Here is an 11,962-nt window from a genome sequence, read left to right on the forward strand (position 1 = left end):
ATTTAAATGATTGAAGAATAACAGCTTAATGGGGAACAGATGAGGTAACAGAGATACTGAAGTTACAACAACAGTGTGATAAAGTTCTTTGAGATTCACGAAAAATAAAAAGAAAATCTGGTGTATTTGTTTCTTTAAAGCGATTTTGAGGAGTGTAGGAAAAATTTGTATGTGGTAGTTTGGCCATTTTATTCCCATTTATAGCTATTACAGAAATTGGAAACTTCAAGACCAGATATATATTTAAGGATGAATAACACTGCCATTTAGTAAATTATTACCGCTGTTAATCCAAATCAACTGAAATTGTCCCTTGAAAGTCGGAGCTAACTGAAGTCAGAGATAGTATGAAGGCATTAACAAAATTAAAAGGCAAATTTTGTCAGCAAGTAAAATCAAATCAAACAAGCAATTCTCAAGGCTCAGAAATGAGTTACTGACCTGGCAGAAACCTAGTTCAAGAAGCAAGTGACGTTAAGGAATTCATGGTTGAACCATCAAGCCTTGCCACGCTAACTCCTACTGATGATGGGGTGCCTTTTGAAAAAAAGGGGGAAAAAGAGAGAGAGAAAGAGAGAGAATTGTGTTAAAAACTGCTTTCCTATGATCATCTTGTAAGAAAAAGAAAATGCCTATTTACTGAATGAAGTACATCTAAGAATACCTATCATTTCAATGACAAGAAAGATCATGACAATAATAATTAAATTGTATGCATGAGAATTTCAGAGAAAGCCCAGGAAAAAAGAAGCGGAGTTAATCAGCCTTAATCTTGTTCTAAGGTTACCGCCCCAGTAGGTTTAAACACTAAGCCCTTTGGGAGCCACATCAACTGCTCGGGATGGTTCAAGTGCATTGTCACTGTGATGAATAAATGGCACCCTTCTGACCTGAAAGAGTTAATAAGATTCCCCTCCCCACAAAAGTGGGAGACCCCTGAGATATTTTCTGGCCCTGGAAAGAACTCATTTGTTCCCAAAGTTTTCTACTCATAAAGCCCAGCAAAGACCCCTTCTTTCTACATCCTACCCCCATGCCTGCCTACCCTAAAAACCATATTTTGTAAACCAAAATTTCAAACCATAAGGCTGGCTTTTCTCATGAGGCAAAGAAAAAAAACCTTTGTGATTAATGCTATGGCTAAAAGCATAGAATATAAAATGGGGAGATTATTTATGGTCCTTCTCCTTAGGAGCTAATAGAGTCAGACGTTAGCCTAAAAGGTTGGAAATCCTACAGTGAGATTTTTTTTTCCCAACAGATAAAAGTAGCTTCTGGAAAGCAGCATAAATACTGTCTGCAGTAAGCCGTAAGCACTAATCATTTTGCTCTAAGTGCCCAGTCAAAAGGAGATGAACATTTTAAACGTTATTAAAAAATGGACAGCATATTATCTTGAAAGCCACAGTGAAATACTAACCTAAGTGACAAGCATTGCCATGTTTTAAGATGGACAGTGGTTGGAGGGATTTACCAGGCCACTCTCCCATACAGTCAAATCACATTCAGTAGCACAAAATGTAACACAGATTGAATTTTCAATTTCTAGTTATATTTTCCCCAAGACCGCTACATTTCTTTTTTCCTAAACTGTTCATTCTTCTTTGGCTAATTCTGTTTGAAAGACCTGCTTTGCTAATTATCCAAGATAATCCTATCCAAGACAGGAAAGAAAACATAAAGCTTGACTTCACCACCTTTGACATCATTAAAACTTAATTTGGCAGAGAGAGGTTTTGTGGTTTTGTTTGCTTGTTTGTTTGTATTTTTTTTTTTAAGTAGGGTATTTCCAGTGAAAAGCTCTTGGCATTTTTGTTCCCTTTTTATTTTTTTAAAGTCTTTTTTTAAGTGAACTCTACCCCCAACACGGGGCTGGAACTCACAACCCCAAGATGAAGAACCACATGCTCTACCACTGAGCCAGCCAGGCACCCCTTGTTCCCCTTTTAAAAATCAGAGCACTAAAAGTTTTCTGTTCTTTAGTGGTGTTCTTTAAAAAAAAAAAAAAAAATAGAGCTAATGAATTACTGGAAACAAAGAAATAACAATTTCGAAATAAAAAGGCTTGAAGTGAAATATTCAGACAACTGTATTGCCTCTTTACAATAAAAGAGATTTCCACAAAACAGATGTGCGAGTTGTCAGAAGCCAACAATTGCTTACAGGTCTACTTTGGAGGGTGATTAAAACATTTATATGCACAGAAATAGCACCGTTACTGAGTGATTCCAAGGATGATTTTGGTCAAAGTGACCAATGAGTAACAGCATCTTGGAGGGACAAACAGCTCCAGAGGAGTCCTATCTCCTTGTGTGTGGAAAAGTCTAGATATGAGCTGATATTAGGGGAGTACTCTAGGTCACACTTCCTCAGTATGTTCAGAGTGTTGTGCAAACATGTGTATTGACGTGAAAGCACTTCACGAATCTATAGTGTTCAATTTCTTAACAGAAAGAAACAGTCTAAAGTAAATAAGACAGGGGCGCCTGGGTGGCTCAGTCAGTTAAGAGGCCGACTTTGGCTCAGGTCATGATCTCATGGCTCGTATGTTCAAGCCCCGCATCGGGCTCTGTGCTGACAGCTCAGAGCCTGGAACCTGCTTTGGATTTTGTGTCTCCCTCTCTCTCTCTGACCCTCCCCTGCTGGTGCTCTGTCTCTCTCTGTCTCTCAAAAATAAGTAAATGTTAAAAAATAATAATTTTTAAAAATAAATAAATAAAAAATAAAGTAAATAAGGCATAGACAGGCTTATAGATTATAGACCTAGATCAATCTGTTCCTACAGGAAACAGATAACACAAACTAGATACTCAAATATTATTAAATGAAAAGAGTATTTTTTTTAAACATTTATTCTTTTTTTTTTCAACGTTTATTTATTTTTGGGACAGAGAGAGACAGAGCATGAACGGGGGAGGGGCAGAGAGAGAGGGAGACACAGGATCGGAAACAGGCTCCAGGCTCTGAGCTATCAGCCCAGAGCCCGACGCGGGGCTCGAACTCACGGACCGCGAGATCGTGACCTGGCTGAAGTCGGACGCTTAACCGACTGCGCCACCCAGGCGCCCCGAAAAGAGTATTTATAAAAGGCTGCCATTACAAAATACCACAGACTAGGTGGCTTAAGCAACTGGAATTTTATTGTCTCACAGTTCTGGGGGCTGAAGTCCAAAATCAAGGTATTGGCAGGGTTGATTTCTTCTGAAGGCTGTGAGGGAAGGACCTCTCTCCTTGGATTGCCCGTGCCGCTCTTCTCGCTGTGCCTTCACATTCCCTTCCCTCCATGTCTGTGTCCAAATTTCTCTTTTCAAGAAGAACAACAATCATATTGAATTAGGTCCCACCCTGTTGGCCTCACTTGAATTTGATTCCCTCTGTAAAGATTCTATAAATGGCGGGGAGAGGGAGGGGATATAACTGAACGGAACCCATGACAGCCCTAGACAGCATCTGAGGAAACCAAAAAGAGATAGATAGTACAGTACCCTGGGGCTAATCACACCAGAGAGCTGTTTCAACTCTAGGCATGAAGAGCTGCTCAGAGCCCAGAGAGAGACAGCTCTCATATAGGAACCAGGGCTTTCAGTGAAAAGACTCAGTCAACAAGCGGCAACCCGGCAGGAATGGAGCTGGAGAGTGGAAGGAATAAATATCCTGACCTCACTCACCTCCTACCCTTCTGTCTCCTCCTGTTGGCTCCTCCCATAGGTGCTCCCATGGACCAAGTGGAAGCTAAAGACGGAGGCAGTAGATCAGTCCATAATAGCCAGCCCCTTGGGGCAGTCTGCAGGGTACAGAAGGGTAAAGGATGAACCTGGAGTGATAACCGGAAGATATGCAATAGATGGCCTATTCAAATTCATAAAACCAGTTAGTGGGTGCGCAAGAGATCCTCATATTTCTATTTTTCTCTATATTTTTGACATAATTGACAGTAAAAAAATTTATTTTATTTATTTATTTTTTATTTTAGAGACAGAGTGTGTGTGAATGGGGGAAAGGGGCAAGAGGGAGAGAGAGAGAGAGAGAAAGAGAGAGAGAGAGAATCTCAAGCAGGCCCCACACTCACAGGGAGCCCAACGTGGGGCTCGATCCCATGACCCTGGAATCATGACCCAAGCCGAGATCGAGAGGCGGATGCTCAACCAGTCAACCGAGCCACCCAGGCTTGCTTACAGTAGAAGATTTTTAAAGAAATGTATAGTATATGTCGGGGGGGGGAGGGGAATACATACAGTATAATTCACTACCTGTGTTTTGAAAGATATACTAAAAAACATAACAATGTTTATCTCCTGGTTGGGGATCAGGGAGAGTTTTTATTTTCATTTTCTTTTAAGAAGCCTTCTAGGGACACCCGGTTGTCTCAGTAGGTGGGGCATACGACTCTCGATCTTGTGGTAGTGAGTTCGAGCCCCACGTTGTGGGTAGAGTTTACTTAAAAGAAGAAAGAAAAGTTCTTCACAGGAATGGAGACTACAAGGAAACTAACCCTGCTGGCAACAGTCAGGGATGTAGTATGAGTGAGTAGATCTCTTCGAGTAGGGAGAGGAAGACTTCTGGAAAGACGCTTAGAGTACAGGGGGTTTGCTTTTGATGGAAGAGCTTCCAGAGATCAGAGTACAGCAGTCAGAAGACAAATGGGGAAAAGGAAATGTAGAACAATGTGGAATTTAAACCAGAGGAGAGGATGATACAAAGGGCTTGCATTTGGATGATAGCCAAACATTCAGGGGGTCCTGCATGAGGCACTGAGGAATTAACTACCTTCAGTGTTCTAAAAAAGAACTCTGATGTAAGTTATTTTTAAACCCCAGGTGTCAGAAGCCTGACCTCACCAGCAATCAACAATCTTTGCTTAGGGCTCTAACCAGAACGTGTGTGTGACAGTCTTTTACGGATCCTCAAAAAAAACAAAACAAAAACCAACCCTTTCCTATAGAGTGCCAGAAGACTCGGGCTTCCTTTGATGAGGACACGAACAGAGCTGAGAGTTCTTCAGACTAGCCACCCTAAGGTTTTCTACATGACTTCTGCTATGTCGTAGCAGGATCTCTGTTTTTATATGGCTGAACAGATGTAAAGTTTTAATTTTGATAGAAGGGTTACAGCATAAATTCCATATGCCTTTATAAGTTCTATGACATGGTAAATAAAGTAAAAAAATCTGCATCTACACATATGCTATAAAAGTCTCCCATCACTTTTCGTCGGCAGACTAGGAGTTACGTACCAAGCATGTGCAAACATGTAATGTTAGAGCTTTCCAGCTGAAAAAAATAGTAAGCTTTTTCTCAAACTAACAATGATTATATTCCTCAGAGAGCTATGAATATGTAGAGTTTGAAGTTTTTATGTCCAACCGTTCTTAAAGTTATTTGAGGGCAGGAAAAGGTCACCAGGATTTTTGAAAATCATTTTGTACAAAAACAGCTGAACTGGTCTACTCTAACACCCCCCCCCCAGCTCTGAAATGGAAAGAAACCTTCCTTGCTTAAACCTGAACAGCATGGCATCACTTTAGAAAGAGAGCAAGAATATTTTTACATTGGAATGCATTCTCAGATTTGATCATTGTGACCTCGTTCTAAGGTGCTCAAGCCTTTATAACGAGCTGACTATGCATTGTCATTGAATTCTTAAACACAAAATGGTCTGAAAAATGATAGGCCTGCTCATTATTTTTTTTAAGTCCTATTTATTTAAGTAATCTCTACACCCAATCTGGGACTCGAACTCACAACCCTGAGACCAAGAGTCACATGCTCTTTGGGGCACCTGAGTGGCTCAGTTGGTTAAGCGCCCGACTGTTGGTTTCGGCTCAGGCCGTGATCTCACAGTTTGTGGGTTTGAGCCCCACATAGGGCTCCCTGCCTGGGATTCCCTCTCTCTCTCTCTCTCTCTCCTTCTCTCTCTTTCTCTGGCCCTCCTCCGTTTGTACTCTCTCTCTCAAAAATATATATGTAAATAAACTTATAAAAAATTAAAAAAAGACAGAGTCACATGCTCTTCTGACTGAGCCAGCCAGGCACCCCTGTACTTGCTCATTCTAAGTGTTGAACCTCTCAGATGATATGCAGATTTCCACTGCTATAGGAGAAATCTATATATTGATATAGATAGATATTCAATATATTATTGAACATTGGGGGGGATTGGAATGATATCCTTGAATTATTTGCCAATAAAATTTAAGGAGGAACACTTAAAAATGGTTGAAATGGTCAATTTTATGTTATGCATGTTTTACCACAATAAAAAATTTCCCCCCAAATTATGTTTATACAACTTAAATACATATCATTTTTGCTTGCCAATCATATTTTAATAAAGCGGGAAAAATATTCAAGGGCAAAAATACCAGGAAAATATGAGACAAACATTGACATACATTGAAGGAGTTCTGAATAAATAAATAATGCACTTGTACTGAGCTCTTTGATTATGATGTGGTGAATCTAGAATGTTGCTGAGCAACATTGCAAACCCGAAATGGCCAGGCCGTGCAGAAAAGAAATCAGGCTGCTGGGCAGATCTCATATTAATGAAGTAGGATTATAGTTACTTAAAGAGCAAAAGTGATACTTCCTAATCCTCAATTTCAAGAGTTGAGACATATCTATCCTCTCAGGACTATAAACCTTTAAGAAAGGAAAGGGGCACCTAGGGGGCTCAGTTGGTTGAGCATCCAACTTCAGCTCAGGTCATGACCTCGCAGCTCCGTGTTGGGCTCTGGGCTGACAGCTCGGGGCCTGGAGCCTGCTTTGGATTCTGTGTCTCCCTCTCTCTGCTCCTCCCCTGCTCATACTCTGTCTCCCTCTCTCAAAAATAAGTAAACATTAAAAAAAAATTTTTTTTTTAATTTTGAGAAAGGAAGGGACCGTTTTACAAATAAAGAACACTGATCCCAGATGAGAATAAAGGATTTTCCCCAGCTCATATATGCTACTCTAGACCCTCGTTCTCATTCACCGAGTCAACAAATGTGTATTTAGTGCCTACCATGGGCCAGCCATTGTGAATAGTCAGGACTATGAAAATGACCAGGATGCTTGGACCCCGCCCCCCTTGGGAGTGCCCATCAAGCAAGGTAGTCAGATGTCCTAGTCCGGTGTGGTGAGTACAATAATGCTGGTATGCCCTCACTTTCATAGCAGAGCAGACAGTGATTATCTCTGTCACAGCCATTCTTTATGAGAAAGGGTGGAAAAGCATTTGTAAAAGAGGTTACCTTTTAACCAGATCCCTATTCAATAAGTAAGCCGGGAAGGAAAAGGAGGTGTTAAAGAGTCCAGTTCAGTGTGGCCGCCGCACTCAAGGATAAGGGCAGCTGGGAGTGCGTGGGAGGAAGGAATGGAAAACCATGAAGCTCGCAGGCAGACAGGATTCCAGATGGCTAATGACCTTGTGCTAAATCACTCAGATTTATTCTGGAAGTCACAAAGGTAAGACATTCAAGCTGAGGATTGGACTTGGATTTAAAAAGATAATTCTCCGGCGTCTGGGTGGCTCAGCCGGTCAAGCATAGGACTCTTGGTTTTGGCTCAGGTCATGATCGCTCCCTTCGTTAGTTTGAGCCCTGCATGGGGCTCTGTGCTGACAGCTCAGTGACAGCTTGGGATTCTCTGTCTCCCTATCTCTCTGCCCCTACCCTGCTTGCGCTGTCTCTGTCTCTCTCGAAAGAAAGAAAGAAAGAAAGAAAGAAAGAAAGAAAGAAAGAAAAGAAAGAAAAAGAAACACAGCTTTAAAAAGAGAATTCTCACAGTGAGCTGGAGGTTAGATTATAAAAGAAGAAACTGGAACCTGGGAGGACTGTCACAGAGCTATGGCAGTGGCCAAGTTGCTACCTTTTTTTTTTTTTTTAAGTTTATTTATTTATTCTGAGGCAACAAAGAGGGGGGCTCAGTTCGTTAAGTGACCAACTCTTGGGTCACGATCTCATGGTTTCATGAGTTTGAGCCCCGTGTAGGGCTCTGCGCTGACAGTGCGGAGCCTGCTTGGGATTCTCTTTCTCGCCCTTTCTTTCTGCCTTTCCTCCACTGGGTGCTGTCTCTGTCTCTCTCAAAAATAAATAAACTTTAAAAACAAAAACAAATGGCAACAAAGAATACATGGGTTTAACTCTGAAAGTATAGATCTGGAAGGCATCAACTTGTAAAGCTCAAAGCCATAGAAGAATCAAATCACTCAGACAAATATACAAAGCAAGCAAGAAAGAAGCTTAAAGGGTGGACAGAGGATATGAAACCAACAAAAGAAACTAATGAAGAGCATGACAAGGTAACCAAAGCCCACCTGGTATGACCCACAAGGGTAGCCACAGGAGTGAAAGTTTCTAAAGCTATGCCAAACAGGTCATTTGGATGTAACCCAAAATTCAGTTGCCTGCCTGTCCACAAGTCCTTTGGTCATCTAGGGTCAACAGGCAGTTCATGATTAGAATTAGCCTATGAAGGGAACCTGGGTGGCTCAGTGGTTGAGCATCAGACTTCGGCTCAGGTCATGATCTCCCAGTTCATGGTTTCAAGCCCCACGTCGGGCTCTGTGCTGACAGCTCAGAGCCTGGAGCCTGATTTGGATTCTGAGCCTCCCTTCTCTCTCTGCCCCTACCCCCACCCCTCTCAAAAATAAATAAATGTTAAAAAATAATTTAGAATTAGCCTTTGGAAGTGAAAACTGGCACAACCTATCTAGAGGGTAATTTGACAATAGCTACGTTTGAAATGTTGCTAAGAGAATAAATCTTAAAAGTTCCCATAGATGGGGCATCTGGGTGATTCAGTCAGTTGGTTAAGCATCCGACTTCAGCTCAGGTCATGATCTCAAAGTTCAAGAGTTCAAGCCCCACGTGGAGTTCTCTGCTGGCAGCACAAAGACTACTTCGATTCTCTGTCCCCCTCTCTCTCTACCCCTCCCTCACTCACGTGCATGCACACACGTGTGCTCGCTCTCTCTCTCTCTCTCTCTCTCAAAAAAACTAAAAAATAAACATTAAAAAAAAAAGTTCTTATAGAGAACAAACTGGTGGTTGCCAGAGGGGAGGTGGTGGGAGGTGAAGGGGGTCAACAGTACATGCATCACGATGAGCACTGAATAATATATAGAATTGTTAAAAACACTATATTGTACACCTGAAACGAATAGAACACTGTTAATTATACTGGAATGAAAAAAAAATGTTTTTAAGTTCTCATCACAAAGAAAAAAAATCCCATACGTAGGTGTGGTGATGAATGGTAACTACACTCATTGTGGTGACTGTTTCGCAATGTATATAAACATTGAATCATTATGTTGTAAGTCTAAAACTAATATAATGTGATATAGGATTGTACCTAAAAAAAAAAAAAAAAAAAAAGTCTCACTGTCCTCTCCTGTATTCAGGGGGAAATCTGGTGTCTGTCCCCAAAATTCCAGGGATTCTTGTGGGAAAGCAAGGCTTAACATCTCTCCCAGTCGCCTCCTGTTCTAGTACAGGCACACCTCCTTCCGTTGCACTTCACGGTACTGCATTTTTTACGAACTGAAGGTTCGTGGCAACCTTGCGTCAAGCAAGTCTATTGGTGCCATTTTTCCAACAGCACCTGCTCCCTTTGCGTCTATCACATTTTGGCAATTCTCGCAATATTTCAAACTTTTTTGTTATTATATTTGTTACGGTGATCTATGATGGGTGATGTTCGATGTCACCACAGTAATTGTTTGCGGAGTGCCACAAACCACGCCCATATGAGATGATGAACTTAACTGATAAACATGTGTGTTCTGTTTCACCAACCAGGCAGTCCCCCATCTCTCTCTCTCTCTCTCTCTCTCTTTCTCTCCCTCCCTCTCCCTAGGCCTCCCCATTCCCTGAGACACAAAATATTGAAATTAGGCCAGTTAATAACCCCACAATGGCCTCTAAGTGTTCAAGTGAAAGGAAGAGTCACATTTCTCTCACTTTAAATCAGAAATTAATTTTTTAATGTTTATTTATTTATTTATTTTGAGAGAGACAGACAGAGCATGAGTGGTGGGAGGGGCAGAGAGAAAGGGAGACACAGAATCTGAAGCAGGCTCCAGGCTCTGAGTTGTCAGCACAGAGCCTGAATCGGGGCTCCTCACAAGCCATGAGATCATGACCCGAGCCAAAGTTGGACGCTGAACCGACTGAGCTACCCAGGCACCCCTAAATCGAAAGTTAGAAATGATTGGGGCGCCTGGGTGGCTCAGTCGGTTAAGCGGCTGACTTCGGCTCAGGTCATAATCTCACGGTCCGGTCCGTGAGTGCGAGCCCCGCATTGGGCTCTGTGCTGACAGCTCAGAGCCTGGAGCCTGTTTCAGATTCTGTGTCTCCCTCTCTCTGACCCTCCCCCGTTCATGCTCTGTCTCTCTCTGTCTCAAAAATAAATAAACGTTAAAAAAAATTAAAAAAAAAAAAGTTAGAAATGATTAAGCTTAGTGAGGAAGACGTCAAATGCTGAGATAGGCCAAAAGCTAGGTTTCTTGAGCCAAACAGCCAAGTCGTGAATGCAAAGGAAAATTTCTTGAAGGACATTAAAAGTGCTATTTTAGTGAACACACAAATGGTAAGAAGGTGAAGCAGCTTTATTACTGATGTGGAGAAAGTTTGAGTGGTCTGGAGAGAAGATCAAACCAGCCACAACCTTCAGCCAAAGCCTAATCCAGACCAGGGTCCTAACTCCCTTCAATTCTCTGGAGGCTGAGAGAGGTGAGGAAGCCACAGAACAGAAGTTAGAAGCTAGCAGAGGTTGATTCATGAGGTTTAAGAAAAGAAGCCATATCGATAAGACAAAAGCAGCAAATGCTGATGTAGAAGCTGCAGTAGGTTATCCAGAAGTACTAGCTAAGATGATTAATGATGGTGGCCATGCTAAACGACAGATTTTCAATGTAAGGAAAACAGCCCTATCCTGGAAGAAGATGCCATCCAGGACTTTCATAGCTGGAGAGGAGAAGTCAATGCCTGGCTTCAAAGCTTCAAAGTTTCAAAGGACAGGCTGACTCTCTTGTCAGGGGCTAATGTAGCTGGTGACTTGAAGGTGAAGCCAAAGTTCACTTATTCTCAAAATCCCAGGGCCCTTAACAATTATGCTCAACCTACTCTGCCTGTGCTCTACAAATAGAACTGCAAAGCCTGGATGACAGCACATCTGTGTACAATATGGCTGATGAATGTTTTAAGCTCACCATTGAGATCTGTTGCTCTGAAAAAAAACATTCCTTTCAAAATATGATTGCTCATTGACAATGCACCAGGTCACCCAGGAGCTCTGAGGGACACGTACAATGAAATTAATGTTGTTTTCATGCCTGCTAACACAACATTCATTCTGTAACCCGTGGATCGAAATGTAATTTTGACTTTCAAGTCTTATTATTCAAGAAATGCATTTAATGGGGCCATTTGGGGGTGGCTCAGCTGGTTGAGCATCTGACTCTTGATTTCAGCTCAGGTCATGATCCCAAGAGTCATGGGATCAAGCCCTGAATCACTGGGTGTGGAGTCTGCTTAAGATTCTCTCTCTCTCTCTCTCTCTCTCTCTCTCTCTCTCTCTAAAATTTAAAAAAAAAATGCATTTCATAAGGCTATAGCTGCCATAGATAGTGATTCCTCTCGGCATTCTTTACTGAGCAAAGAAAATTGAAAACCTTCTGGAAAAGATTCACCATTCTAGATGCCATTAAGAACATCTGTGATTCATGAGAAGTCAAAAGATCAACGCTGATAGGAATTTGGAAGAAACTGATCCCAACCCTTATAGATAAATTTGAGGGATTCAAAGCTTCAGTGGGAGAAGTAACTGCAGATGTTGTGGAAATAGCAAGAGAACTAGAATTGGAAGAAGAGTCTGAAGAGGGGACTGAATTGCTGCCCTCTCATGATAAAACCTGATTGGATAAGGTGCTGCTTTTTATGGATGAGCAAAGAACATGGTTTCTTGAGATGGAATCTACT

General features: G+C 41.7%; 1 long non-coding RNA gene across 1 annotated transcript; it reads right to left on the minus strand.

Annotated features, from left to right (window-relative positions):
• Nucleotides 1-421: 421 nt before the first annotated feature.
• On the minus strand, nt 422-3,787 carry LOC128316300 (uncharacterized). The gene is made up of 3 exons (XR_008299947.1): nt 3,669-3,787; nt 3,151-3,303; nt 422-537 (listed from the first exon to the last, which is right to left on the minus strand). It is a non-coding gene; the product is annotated as an uncharacterized LOC128316300 (long non-coding RNA).
• Nucleotides 3,788-11,962: the final 8,175 nt, after the last annotated feature.

The sequence above is a fragment of the Acinonyx jubatus genome, chromosome B4 (assembly GCF_027475565.1).
Source record: "Acinonyx jubatus isolate Ajub_Pintada_27869175 chromosome B4, VMU_Ajub_asm_v1.0, whole genome shotgun sequence".
In the NCBI taxonomy this organism is placed as follows: domain Eukaryota; kingdom Metazoa; phylum Chordata; class Mammalia; order Carnivora; family Felidae; genus Acinonyx; species Acinonyx jubatus.